This window comes from Halichoeres trimaculatus, unplaced genomic scaffold (assembly GCF_033239565.1).
Source record: "Halichoeres trimaculatus isolate MK-OKI-2021-1 unplaced genomic scaffold, fHalTri1.1 fHalTri1_scaffold_1, whole genome shotgun sequence".
In the NCBI taxonomy this organism is placed as follows: domain Eukaryota; kingdom Metazoa; phylum Chordata; class Actinopteri; order Labriformes; family Labridae; genus Halichoeres; species Halichoeres trimaculatus.
The window spans coordinates 38,901,210-38,913,449 of NW_027437179.1; the positions used below are offsets into that span (position 1 = coordinate 38,901,210).

Below are 12,240 nucleotides of genomic sequence, written 5' to 3' on the forward strand. Positions count from 1 at the left end.
CTGGTCAAACTATTGACACATCAGAGAAATGACAAGTAGGGCCAAGATCCAAAAGTGGCTTGTGGTATCAATTATTGACATCTGCCAATTGCTGTGCCACTTGCCTATTGCTCACTGACACTTGCCAAATGCTGACACCTGCCAATCAACAGTGACACCTGCCAATTGCTAAGTGAAACCATGACAAACCCTTACAGGCACTTGCCAAAAGCTCTCTGACACCTGCCAATCAACAGCGACACCTGCCAGTCTGTCAGCGACACCTATCCTTGACACCTGCCAATTGATAGGTCACACCTGATTATCTGTCAGTAACACCTGTCATGGACACCTGGCAATCAACAGTGACACCTGCTAAAAGCTCACTGACACCTGGCAATCCCTTACTGACACCTTCCAAATGGCAGTGACACCTGCTAAGTGAAACCATGGCAATCCCTCACAGACACTTGCCAAAAGCTCTCTGACACCTGCCAATCAACAGTGACACCTGCCAGTCTGTCAGTGACACCTAGCAGTGACATCTGCCAATCTCTCACTGACACCTGCCAATCAACTGTGACACCTGTAAAAAGCTTACTGACACCTACAAATTCCTGACTGACACCTCCCAATTGGCGGTGACACCTGCCAATTGATTAGAAACACCTGCCAGTTGCTCACTGACACTTGCCAAAAGCTTACTGACACCTGCCAATTAACAGTGATACCTGCCAATCCATCACTGACACTGACCTAGTGGCAGTGACACCTGACTATTCCTTAGTGACACCTACATATTGCTCACTGACAATAAAAAATGCTAACTGACACCTGCCAATCAACAGTGACACCTGCCAATCCATCACTGACACTTCCCAAGTTGCAGTGACACCTGACTATTGCTTAGTGACACCTACATATTGCTGTGACAACTGCCATTTGCTCAGTGACACCTACATATTGCTCACTGACACTTGGAAATGCTAACTGACACCTGTCAATCAACAGTGACACCTGCCAGTCTGTCACTGACACCTGTCACTGACATCTGCCAATCAACAGTGACATCTGCCAATCAACAGTGACACCTGCCAATTACTCACTGACACCTGCCAATCCCTCACTGACACCTGCCAATCCCTCACTGACACCTGACAATCAACAGTGACACCTGCCAGTCCCTTACTGACACCTCCCAACTGGCAGTTAGACCTGGGAATTGCTACATGACGCCTGCCAATCCCTCCCCAACACCTGCCAAAATCTTACTGTTACCCGCCAATCTGTCAGTGACACCTGTCATTTGACAATGTCACCACCCAATTGCTAACTGACAATTCCTCACTGACATTCACAAATGGTCAGTGACACCTGCCAGTTTCTCTAAAACATATTGTGGGTAATTATAAGTAACTCTTAATTTAATGGAAACTTATCAAATCTTCATTTCTCATTGAAAGTGCCCTCTCTAAATGTTCTGGCCTGTGAGATCTCTGATACTTTTTAAGTTTGGAGTGTAACAAGAATAGTAAATGATTCAGTCACAAAGCTCAAGACAAGATAAATCTACTCCTAAATTTATACTCTTGGTTAAGGTTGAAGGAGTCTTGAGATATTGAACAGTAAATCAATTGATGCTGTCTGATAAAGTGAATGAAAGAATGTGTACGTCCTCCCTAAGTTATGAAATCTTTGGACTGAAAACAAAAACTACAACACTATCTTTTGTTTCCTGGCAGGAAAAAAACCAGAGTAACAGCCAAAGACTTGGATGGCACTACCTGCCAGAAATGCATTTTGCATTCATCAGCATTTACCACAGAGAGCAGAGTAACTCCGTGTGAAACAGGTTTGTTTACAGTAGACATCAGGAAACACACACAGCCACTTAAAGAGAAAAAATTGACGAAAATATCACAGACAGTGTCGCACTTTGTGGGCAGTTATTTAACAGAACATGGACTGTTGAACCATCAGTCAACACTTCTACCAAACAGATGCAATTATCACCTCACTTCATCTCAGCCATTAACAGCATTACTTCATACATCTGTGCACATTTCCCATTGGTTCATGTGGGTATTTATGTAAAATTTGAAGAATTTCCCTCCAGGTGTTCCTGAGATGGTTCATTTCCAAGATTGAGACGGAGAGATGAACCGACAGCCAGAAAACAGAACTCAAGGGCTTAAAAATAGTAAGAAAGATAATTTTACTCAGCATGCGGGAAGAACAACAAACAGCAACAGATGTGTTTTGCCATGTGGTATAATCTGAATATTTTCATGACTCACACTTAGTCATTAAATCATCCTTGGCATGAAAGTGAACAACAAAAGGAGGGATCTATTTTAAGAGATGAATTAACTGTTTTCTTTTTGTTTAGCAGTTTGATAGTTGGTCGTATCTTTCATCAGTCGTTATAGCCTGGTCAGTGTCAGTAATTTCATTCACTTCAGCAGCAACAAAACATCCAGACGGGGAAATATAAGGCTCTGAATCCACATAACTGATATGGAAAGTGCAAATAAGTACGATAAAGTATTATGGGGTGAGTGCAAAGACTTCCCTCAGAGGCTCGGCAAAAATCTACAATCGTCCTCATAAATACTGACGACCCCGGGCTAAATACTGGCTGAACATGTCGGCCGCCTGTGTGCCAGCTCAACAGATGCACTGGCAAACAGAAGAAAGCCACAGGCAGCGAGAGTCAGATATCAGCGGACTGAATGCTGCTACGGAGGAGTGACCCCGGCTATTAATGGTGGACTAACTCTGTCCATTAGTGCTTCAGTCGGGGCTTAAGCAGACCGTTCTGTCTGAGCAGGGAGCCCAGAGGAAATCTTGCAATTGTAGAAGATTGGAAGTGCTATCCGCAGCTCTGCGACTCCCAAATAATTCAAGAGGCAATTTGCAAACACAAACATACACAAAGATATCTGGTAATAGAGCGCTGTAATGATCCGACCACTCGAGTCTAATGACTGAGCCTACGGCAGATGGTTGTTGTTAATCAGAGACACCTCAGTTACCTCATGAAGAAACTCTGACTTAACACCAGAATTGTTTTTTAACCTCTACCAGGAACTACCCAACCATAACCCTGACTCACACTATCCATAAGCATGAGCGTAGGAGCTCAATGCTACATTTCAGCTAGCATCAGAGGCCTCATCGTACAGACAGCTCAGGAGCAGCATACTAAGCAGCCATGCATCTTTGGAGTCAAGGTAAACCTCAAGGTTTCTCTGTTAGCGTGATTGTTGCCTTGAACTCCAGCTGCTCTTAACACACTGAGCTGAAACAAGTAGATGCACGGTGCTCTGTACGCTGGAGGATTTCACCTCCTTTGCTTTGAATACACCCAACTTAACTGGTGCCATCTGTGTTTTTCTAATTGCACATAGAGTCATTATTATGCTGTATCAGTCATCACCATTACCATCATCTTAACCGTCATCAGGCTGCTCCATTCTTATTGTTGGTTTGAGGAGTCATGGACAGTGAAATGGGGATGTTATCTATCTCTGTGAACTCCTGTGGAAGGCTTGAGTGCAGCTTTTGGAGCCATGGGGAACACATTTGCAAACATGGATGTTTTCTATAAAGCCTGCTTCCACCAAGTGGTCCAGTATGGATCAGTACAGTTTGGTACGAGTTGGATCGGTAAAGCCTGATCTTGTTTGTGTTTCCTTTTTAGTAGATGGTGTGCGAGCTAAATGCTAGTTATCGGGTCAGCTACACAATAGCATGACGACATAGCAGCTTAAAACAGTGTACCCTGCAAGGATAATATAATGGAAGGGTCATGTCTCGCTCTTTATTACTACTGTCACACAGGAGATGACGATTCTTGTAACCAATCAGCAGACTGCTGTCTTTCTAGCTCCACCTCTGGGGGTCGGATTGGTATGTCTGGTACCCTAACAGAAGGGTACCAAAAAGTGGGATGGTATGAAACGGTAATTCTGGGGCCTGTCCCAGTTTTAGTCAAAGGAAACGCCACAAAATTTGCGCTGTACCAAGATGAACCAAACTGAACCCCTTGGTGGAAGCAGCGCTGTAGTCTGGTGACTACTCGATCAATCAAAGGCTGCTGTTTCTGAAACGTAACCCTGCTTTAATTAACATTCTTTTTCTATTGAGACCTGAACCATAACAATTTTCAGAGTAGGAGAAAAAAATGTGGTATCGAAAGTATCAGGATTATTTGTTTAATGATTTTAAATCACAACTTTTTGTTGAAAAACAACTATTTTTTCTTTTTCAAAATTAAATCCTTCATTTTGGTCTTGGTTCATAAGCTCAAAAAAAGTTGAGATATCAGATTGCCTGAATAAATACTAAAAACTGAGTCCCACGTGATGTGCATTTTTTTGGAAAGTATGGCTTCTGACATATTTTGCGATGGGTGTAAACCGATCCGATCTTGGTATTGGGTATATATAATTAATTCAATATATATCAATAAATTAATAATAATTAATATATAATTCATACAAAAAAAAATAATTTTATTATTAATAATAATAATAATTAGAATAATAAGAATACTAAATAATAAATGATAATAATAATAATAAAAATAAATTTTGAATGAAAAATATTAAAAATAAACTAATAATAATAATAATAGTAACAATAAAGAATTTTGGAGGATAAAAAATACATACAAATTTAAGTTAAAATAGAATAAAAATTGAAAAATTAAAATAGTGCACTAATGGGATGTCGAGGAACTGTGCAATTTTAAAAAGAAAAAATGTAATGTGATTGTGCAAGAGAAAGACTGTATCATCATTCAACTTTTTTACATTGTCTGAGCATAACTGCAAAAATCAGCAATACCAAAGAGTTTTTTCGCAATTTCAATCAGCACCTCGAAAATTGCGAGAGACTCAAATTGGGAGAAAAACGTTTTGTCCCAGCTCCAAAGAGTCAAAGTTATTTTTGTTTTATATTGTTGGACTTGTTTCCAAATCAGCTGAGCTGCCCCCTGCTGGCTTTTAGAAATAATGCAGGTTTTATACTCTTTTCAACTTCTCAAACCCTGAGATGAAATCCTTAGATAAAGTCCAAGGGAAGGAGTCTGAATCTCACTGAGCAAAAACTTTGACCTGGAATAGGGTTAACTCCTTCAAGAAAGTGGTCTGAGTCTGAAGCTGAAAGCTCTGGGACTGGAATTACATTTCACAATTCATCCTCACTGGAGCAGCTCAGGGTTTTTAAACCGTATCGCAGATTAAACTCCTGCTCTGGGCCAGAGTTTGGAAAAACTCACGAAAATTGTACAAATATAAAATTCAGAATCATAGTTCTTTCCTCAGAGTGATGTCCCGCTTGGCTGCGTTCTCCTTCAAACAGCACACACTCAAATACACACACAGGCAGAAACAAGTGTACATGAACCTCTGAGCTTTTCAGGTCCACTTAGAAGAGAGCAGCTAATCTAATCAAGAGGAGCAGCTAATGCACAATGAAAGCAGAGTCGTTTAGTGGAGATGCCAATCCGCCACTTCCTGGATTAAGACACAGGAACAGACGCAGAGAAAGTTCTTGGTCTTGAGATCAGAAAGAAATCTAAATGATGAGTCTCCTGTTTCTTTTTTCTTCTTCTTCTCTTTCTAATCTTTCTCTTCTAACAGTTTCCATCTCTGTGCGATCTTACCTGTCTGCAAAGCTCCGTCTCTCCTCCTCAACAACTTGCTGCTCCTCTCCGTATCGCTCCCTCCGAGCGTCTGACTCAGTTCCTCTCTCCTCCAACACCTGCTGGCAGAGATCGGCTCCCTCTCCCGTCAGATGATGCTGAGAGCAGCCCTCCCCTCCCTCCCTCCTCTGTTTCTCACATTCATGCGTTCACTGACAGAGTACAAACGCTCCTCTCTCCATCTCTCTGCTGATGTCTCTTTCTTTTGTTAGGGAGCTGCTCGTCTGAGCTGTGGGTGTTGCTTTGCTCAGCGTTTGCTCCACTGAATCTGCTTGTTAATAAGAGATTCTGCTCGCTCAATCGGACAAAACGCCGTGCTCCGGATGGAAGCTTGAAAGCAAAAGTTCCCAAAACAAAAGGGGGACATTACCTCATTTGGAAAAGGCGGCATCAAATCTCCCCGTCCTAATTATCTGCCTCTCTGCTCTGACAGCTTGTTCCAGCGTCATAAACCCCCTCCTGCAGAAATGAACCCAGCCATCAGCGTGTCCATTTGACACATTAGTGGCAGCAGAAAAGGCTCTCTGTGCTGCAGATGTTGTAGACATGCTCTCACATAATGGGGAAAATCACTAACTCAGCCCACAGAGGAATAAGCGCAGGTCAGTGTTGTCTAATAAATCACAGAGTAATCACTTCCTCCTAATCCTCGTGCAGAAGACAGAGCAAGGCATCACAACACATTACACACTCAGTCACAACAAAGAGCTTCTGCATAAAGAGGCTTTCACTGTGTTTCAACAGCTCATGTGTGGAGACACGAAGAAGAAAGTCAAAGAAGAAGAAGAAGAAGCTGGTCTTCATTCATGTTTCTCTTCATCTTAACTTTTCTTCACGTTTACAACTGAACCTGGGTTTTATTTTCATCTGGATACAAGAATGTAGATAAAAACACATCAGATACACCCACCTAAGTGTTTCAGAAACTGCTGATCTACTGGGATTTTAACCCACAACCATCTCTGGGGTTTACAGAGAATGGTCCCAAAAAGAGAAAATATCCAGTGAGCAGCAGTTCTGTGGGACAAAATGCCTTGTTGATGCCAGAGGTCAGAGGAGAATGGACAGACTGGTTGGAGCTGATAGAAAGGCAACAGTAACTCAAATAACCACTGGTTACAACTGAGGTCTGCAGAAGAGCATCTCTGAACACACAACACGTCCAACCTGAGGCAGATGGGCTACAGCAGCAGAAGACCACACCGGGTGACCCTCCTGTCAGCTAAGAACAGGAAACTGAGGCTACAATTCACACAGCAACACCAAAACTGGACAATAGAAGATTGGAAAAACGTTGCCTGGTCTGATGAGTCTGGATTTCTGCTCCACATTCAGATGGTAGGGTCAGAATTTGGCCTCAACAACATGAAAGCATGGATCCATCCTGCCTTGTATCAACGGTTCAGGCTGCTGCTGCTGGTGTAATGGTGTGGGGGATATTTTCTTGGCTCACTTTGGGCCCCTTAGTACCAACTGAGCATGGTTTAAAGTCCACAGAAAAAAAAAAGAAAAAAAAAAAGAAAAACAAGGGGAGACAAAAGAAAAAAGAAAGAAGAAAAGGAAAAGAAAGGGGGTAAAAGAAAAAAAGGAAAAAAAGAAAATATGAAAAAAAAGAAAAAAGAAAAAAAGAGCAAAAAGAAAAAAAAGAAAGAAAAAGGAAAAAAGAAAAAAAAAGAAGAAAAAAGAAAAAAAAAAAGAAAAAAAATTCACAGCCTACCTGAGTATTGTTGCTGACCATGTCCATCCCTTTATGAGCACAGTGTACCCATCTTCTGATGGCTACTTCCAGCAGGATAACGCTCCATGTCATAAAGCTGGAATCATCTCAGACTGCTTTCTTCAACATGACAATGAGTTCCCTGTACTCAAATGTCCTCCACAGTCCCCAGATCTCAATCCAATAGAGCACCTTTGGGATGTGGTGGAACGGGAGATTCTCATCATGGATGTTCAGACGACAAATCTGCAGCAACTGAGTGATGCTATCATGTCAATATGGACCAAACTCCCCGAGGAATGTTACCAGGACCTTGTTGAATCTATGACACCAAGGATTAAGGCAGTTCTGAAGGCTAAAGGGGTCTAACCCAGAACTAACAAGGTCTACCTGACAAAGTGGCTGGTGGATGTATGGATTTAGATCTGCAGATATGTAAAACCATTTCTAAATGTATTCACAGCTGGTGGCTGAAAATGTAAGCACTTTAGCAATGAGAGCTGAACAATCACACAATTCATCGCCTCTCTACCGACTGCCTGATTACATGTGGCTTTTTGTGAAACAATGTAAAGCATTTATGGAACCATTTACCCTTCATTATTTTATTTTGCATCAGAATGAGCTCCTTTGTTCTCTTATATCTGCTACTGAAACCCTACATGTTCCTGGGTATGATGAAGATATAATGAACAGCTCTTTTCTTTGAGGGGCTGTGAGGAGTTTGAACGTGATCTTGAAAAAGTCTCCATTCTAGATATATGCCTGATTATAACCCTCACTTTAAAATGAGATTATTAACTCCAGCATTACAAATTACAGGTAATTTTTCAATTGCTACTTCTTAGCTTCCTGATCGGGTCAAGCAGGACCAGATTGATTTATGACATTTCAAAGTCTCTATGACAACAGTAGCCAGCTGACGAAGTTTAGTAGAGAGAAGCGAGATCTGTGTTTTTCTCTGCTTGAAAACGATTTCTGTGATTAATTTTGTAGTGATGGTGGACACCGGAGCCTAACTGTCAGACAGAAAAAGGACAGAAGAGCAGGAGAGTGATACAGCCCAAGCTAAAGGCTAACACAGGGACTAAACTGTTTGTGCCAATGTTGACTCCAACCCTCAGTCAGCAGTTATTCTGCAGTGGTCTGTTCAAACTTGAGAGTCTATCAATAAAATAAAGAGTGAGGTTACGTTAGCTCTGATTGGTAGATGACTGGCAGGACATAACCAGGATGCCGATAGCACTACATATAGCCTGCTACAACAATATTTGCTTGATGTCACGTTTCAAACTGTATCATTACGTAACTGTACTGATAAATACCTTAATTTGGCACATTGTATAATTTACAACTGCATGTGAAGACTCCAGGCCTGAAGGTGGCGATGCAGTCCAATTAAAACAGATCCTCCTCATAGCATCTTTAATGAGCAGAGCAACATAACGAGGTACGTGCTGACAAGCAGGTGGGTGTCCAGATTTTTTAGGCTGGGGTGCCTCAACCAGGGCGCTGGGAATTATGTGAGCGCACACACCAATGTAATGTGATTTTTGTTTATTTCTATAACAGATTAGGGCTGGAACTATACACAAAATAAACCCACGCCTGACTAAAAGTAATTTACTGCCTACAGTGTGTGTGTGAGACTCCGGGCCACAAGGTGGCGATACAGTCCAAATAAAACAGATTCTCCTAATAGCATCTTTAACAAAAGTCACATTTAGTTTGAAAATTAGTTTGCACTACTAAGGTTATACCATAGTCTGTATACAGAGTGGACAGCATGGCGCCGACATTTACCATTTTACAGTTTTGAAGCCAAAATTCCCCCGTCACAGGCGCAGCCATTGGCTGCAGCCAGAGTCTACACAGTAGAGACTGTGAGGGATTCTGGGAGAATCTGAGTGGAGGCGGGCGACAAAAATAATATAATTTTTTCTTTCAAGAGTCTAATCACTTCTTGACTCTACCTCCTGACATATTTTACAATCCCCCCCAAAATACACGAGAACGGCAGCTGTCAATCATCATTAAACATGACGTAAAACCTTGTTTTTAACCTCTTATAACTAATGAAAACAAAACTTTTCAGAAAAAAAGAGGACCTAAGTACAAGGCAGCCAAATGATGTCTTGAAACCACCACAACAATCAGACGTGACAAACATTTCTACCAGGTGCATCAATTTTTTAGAGTTTGACCACAGCCCATCTGGAATGACTGGGGAGATGGAGTTTTTGACCTATACTGCAGCCAGCCACCAGGGGGAGCAGTTTTTCAGATGATGTCCATTTTTTTACAGTCTATGGGTTAAACCAGGTAACTGCTTTCAGAGTCATCCTACATTCTTTACTGTTAATCCATTTTCACGTCCTCAGTGTTCGTGTAACTCGTCGTTTTTTTCAGTCAGGATGTGACTCTTCACTTCCCCTCAGCTCTCAGACTCCCAGAGACCCTCTGAGTGTCAACAACATCATGAGTCAGTGCTCTCAGATTGTTACAAGGATCCTGTGACTCACAGCGCTCACACACACACACACACACACATGGGGCTATCCCACACAGATTATTACGACACACAGGTGAATTTCAGAAAAAGCTATAACAGATCTATTTTTACAACAAAAAGAACCGACAGCTTACCAGATGTGCTCCACCTTTTGAAAAACTGAATCAGAGAAACTCATTTTCCAGAATCGCACACGTATCCTCCCTCCTCCTCCTCCTCCTCCTCCGTCTTTGCTCTGAAGCATCGCCTCTGAAAACAGATTCTGCTGCTTGCTGGAGTTACCGTCAGGGTTCTGCTGAGAGCTAAAGGAAATGCAATGATGGTAGCGCCAATCGATAAACCCGGCCCTGAAACCTGCACATGAGGGGATGAGAGCCAAGCCTTTAGGCGGCGTGTTGGCTGCTCTTCGCCTTCACGTGAGGATAAAGTTACAGGTAGCCTGGAGCAGGCTGGAGAAAAACAAAAGGGAGAAACCACAACAAAAGGACAAGTTTCTGGGTTAAACTCGAGACCTGGTTGTTGTTTTTTTTCCAGGTAAGCAGCTCTGAAACTCGCATTGGGATGGATCTTGTTACCCAAGGGAGCGAAGGAGCCACCTGATGGGGCAGAGAAGGAGCATGAAGCGTGCAGGTTAAGCAGAATCAACACCTTCCTGCGCGGGAGCTGCCGGCGGGGTGGAGCTGGAGATGAAAGGATCCCCGCTCACACCGGGCAGAACTAACAGGAGTCAAACCAGGTCGGGAGGAGGTTGACTAAACAAATTATCAGCTTTTTATTCCAAGTGAGTACTTGGGAATTCAGATTTGTCAAGTTAATCAGACGGCGTGCAACTATGAGAGGGACTGTATGTGGGTCACGCTAAGACTCTTCAGACTCTCTTTTCCACTTCTCGTTTCATTACTTTCATCCCTCTCTCATGGAGGCTGTCTGCCTTCCTCTCCTGAGGCAAACGGACTAAATTTACACTTTACACACCAACAAAATGCAGAGAATACGCTTACAAAGAATCAGCAAGGCTCGTGACGACGTCAAAACGTGCTTTGGTCTCCTTCGTTTGGAGGAGCGCCGGACTCCCTGGCCTCAGGCCGTGCTGAGATTAGAGGAGTTTTTTTATTCTAACAGATCGCATCACGCACACGAGAAGAAAACAGAGCAGATATTCTTCTCGAAGTCACTAACTTTTTTTTTTTCTTTTACAAAACGGACCTGACTCAACTGCAGCCTTGACTCTCAGCAAAAACCCAAGAAAACATCAGAATTAAAGATGTTTTTATCAGACACGGACAAAAAACCTCTTTCCTTTTAGACTTTAAGGAATACAGTCTGATATTTCTCCTAAGAGTTTAAAAAAAGAAGTTCTTTTACTTCATTTTTTCAGTTCATTTCAGTTCACCATGAATTCAGAGTGCAACTCGATGATACTTCAGATACAGCTGAGTTTTTCAGTTAGCTGGCCACTCATAGTGTAAGAAGCTTTTCTACTCCTGTGAACTATGGGAAACTTAATCAGGACAGTCCAGAAAAATTACTCTGTTTTCCCACTGTCGTACAGACATGCTCCTTTTCTGCAGTTTAATGTGAATCATTGATGTCTTCATGAAATGGTAGTAACATGTTTTGGTCCAAAAAGCCAATAAATCAAGCACAGCAGCATTGTTTCCAGGCTCTCAAAGCCCCTCTGTTCAGACCGCTCTGATTTAGTGGGCGTGGCCTTCATATGTAAATGAGCCACCGCTGATACCGGCCCGCTCTTCAGCGTCACTGAGAGCGGCGCCACAAGCTCCGAGTGCACAATGTTTAGAAAACAGAGAAGCTTGTTTACCGTAACATTACAGGCTAAAACAACAGGCTAACCGCAGCTAAAGTTAGCATCCTGAAGCTAACACAGAGACAGGGGGGACACTGAGGAAAAGCTCTTCCATCTGCTCCACAGCACACAGCATTTAAAATACTCACATTTCCAGGGTTCCAGGTTTGTTGGAGGATGGTTGGTAATGCGCCTGGATTCAGGACCAGTCTATTGGCTAGCCCTCTGTTGGACTGTCCAAAGTTGGAAAAGCAGTCGGCCGTGAAGTGACTAACACACACATGCACAGTTTTACTGAGTGTAGCTGGAACATTTCCTTGATAAATGAACTCTGGACACTTAGTCTGCCTTCTTCTGAGATGGGAAGCTTGAGCATGGAACTATGTGGCTGTTTACAGCCAAAAACAGAGCAGTGATGGCTCTTCAACTTCGGCATTCTCCTCCCCGCTGCTGGAGAGATTTCTCTTTAGCAGCGAGGAGAGGAGTGGGCAGGGAGGAGGTTCGGTGGTATCTGC

At 42.6% G+C, this 12,240-nt stretch overlaps 1 protein-coding gene across 7 annotated transcripts in view; it reads right to left on the minus strand.

Moving 5' to 3' along the window:
* Positions 1-12,240, minus strand: part of rap1gapb (RAP1 GTPase activating protein b) — a 248,153-nt gene that overhangs the window by 103,830 nt on the left and 132,083 nt on the right. The window contains exon 1 of one of the 7 annotated variants that reach the window (XM_074669252.1): positions 5,651-5,740. The exons of the other annotated variants lie outside the window; for them this stretch is intronic. The gene's annotated coding sequence lies outside the window, so the exon portion shown is untranslated. Of the gene's footprint in view, positions 1-5,650; positions 5,741-12,240 lie in introns of those variants that run through there. 7 annotated transcript variants of the gene reach the window in all.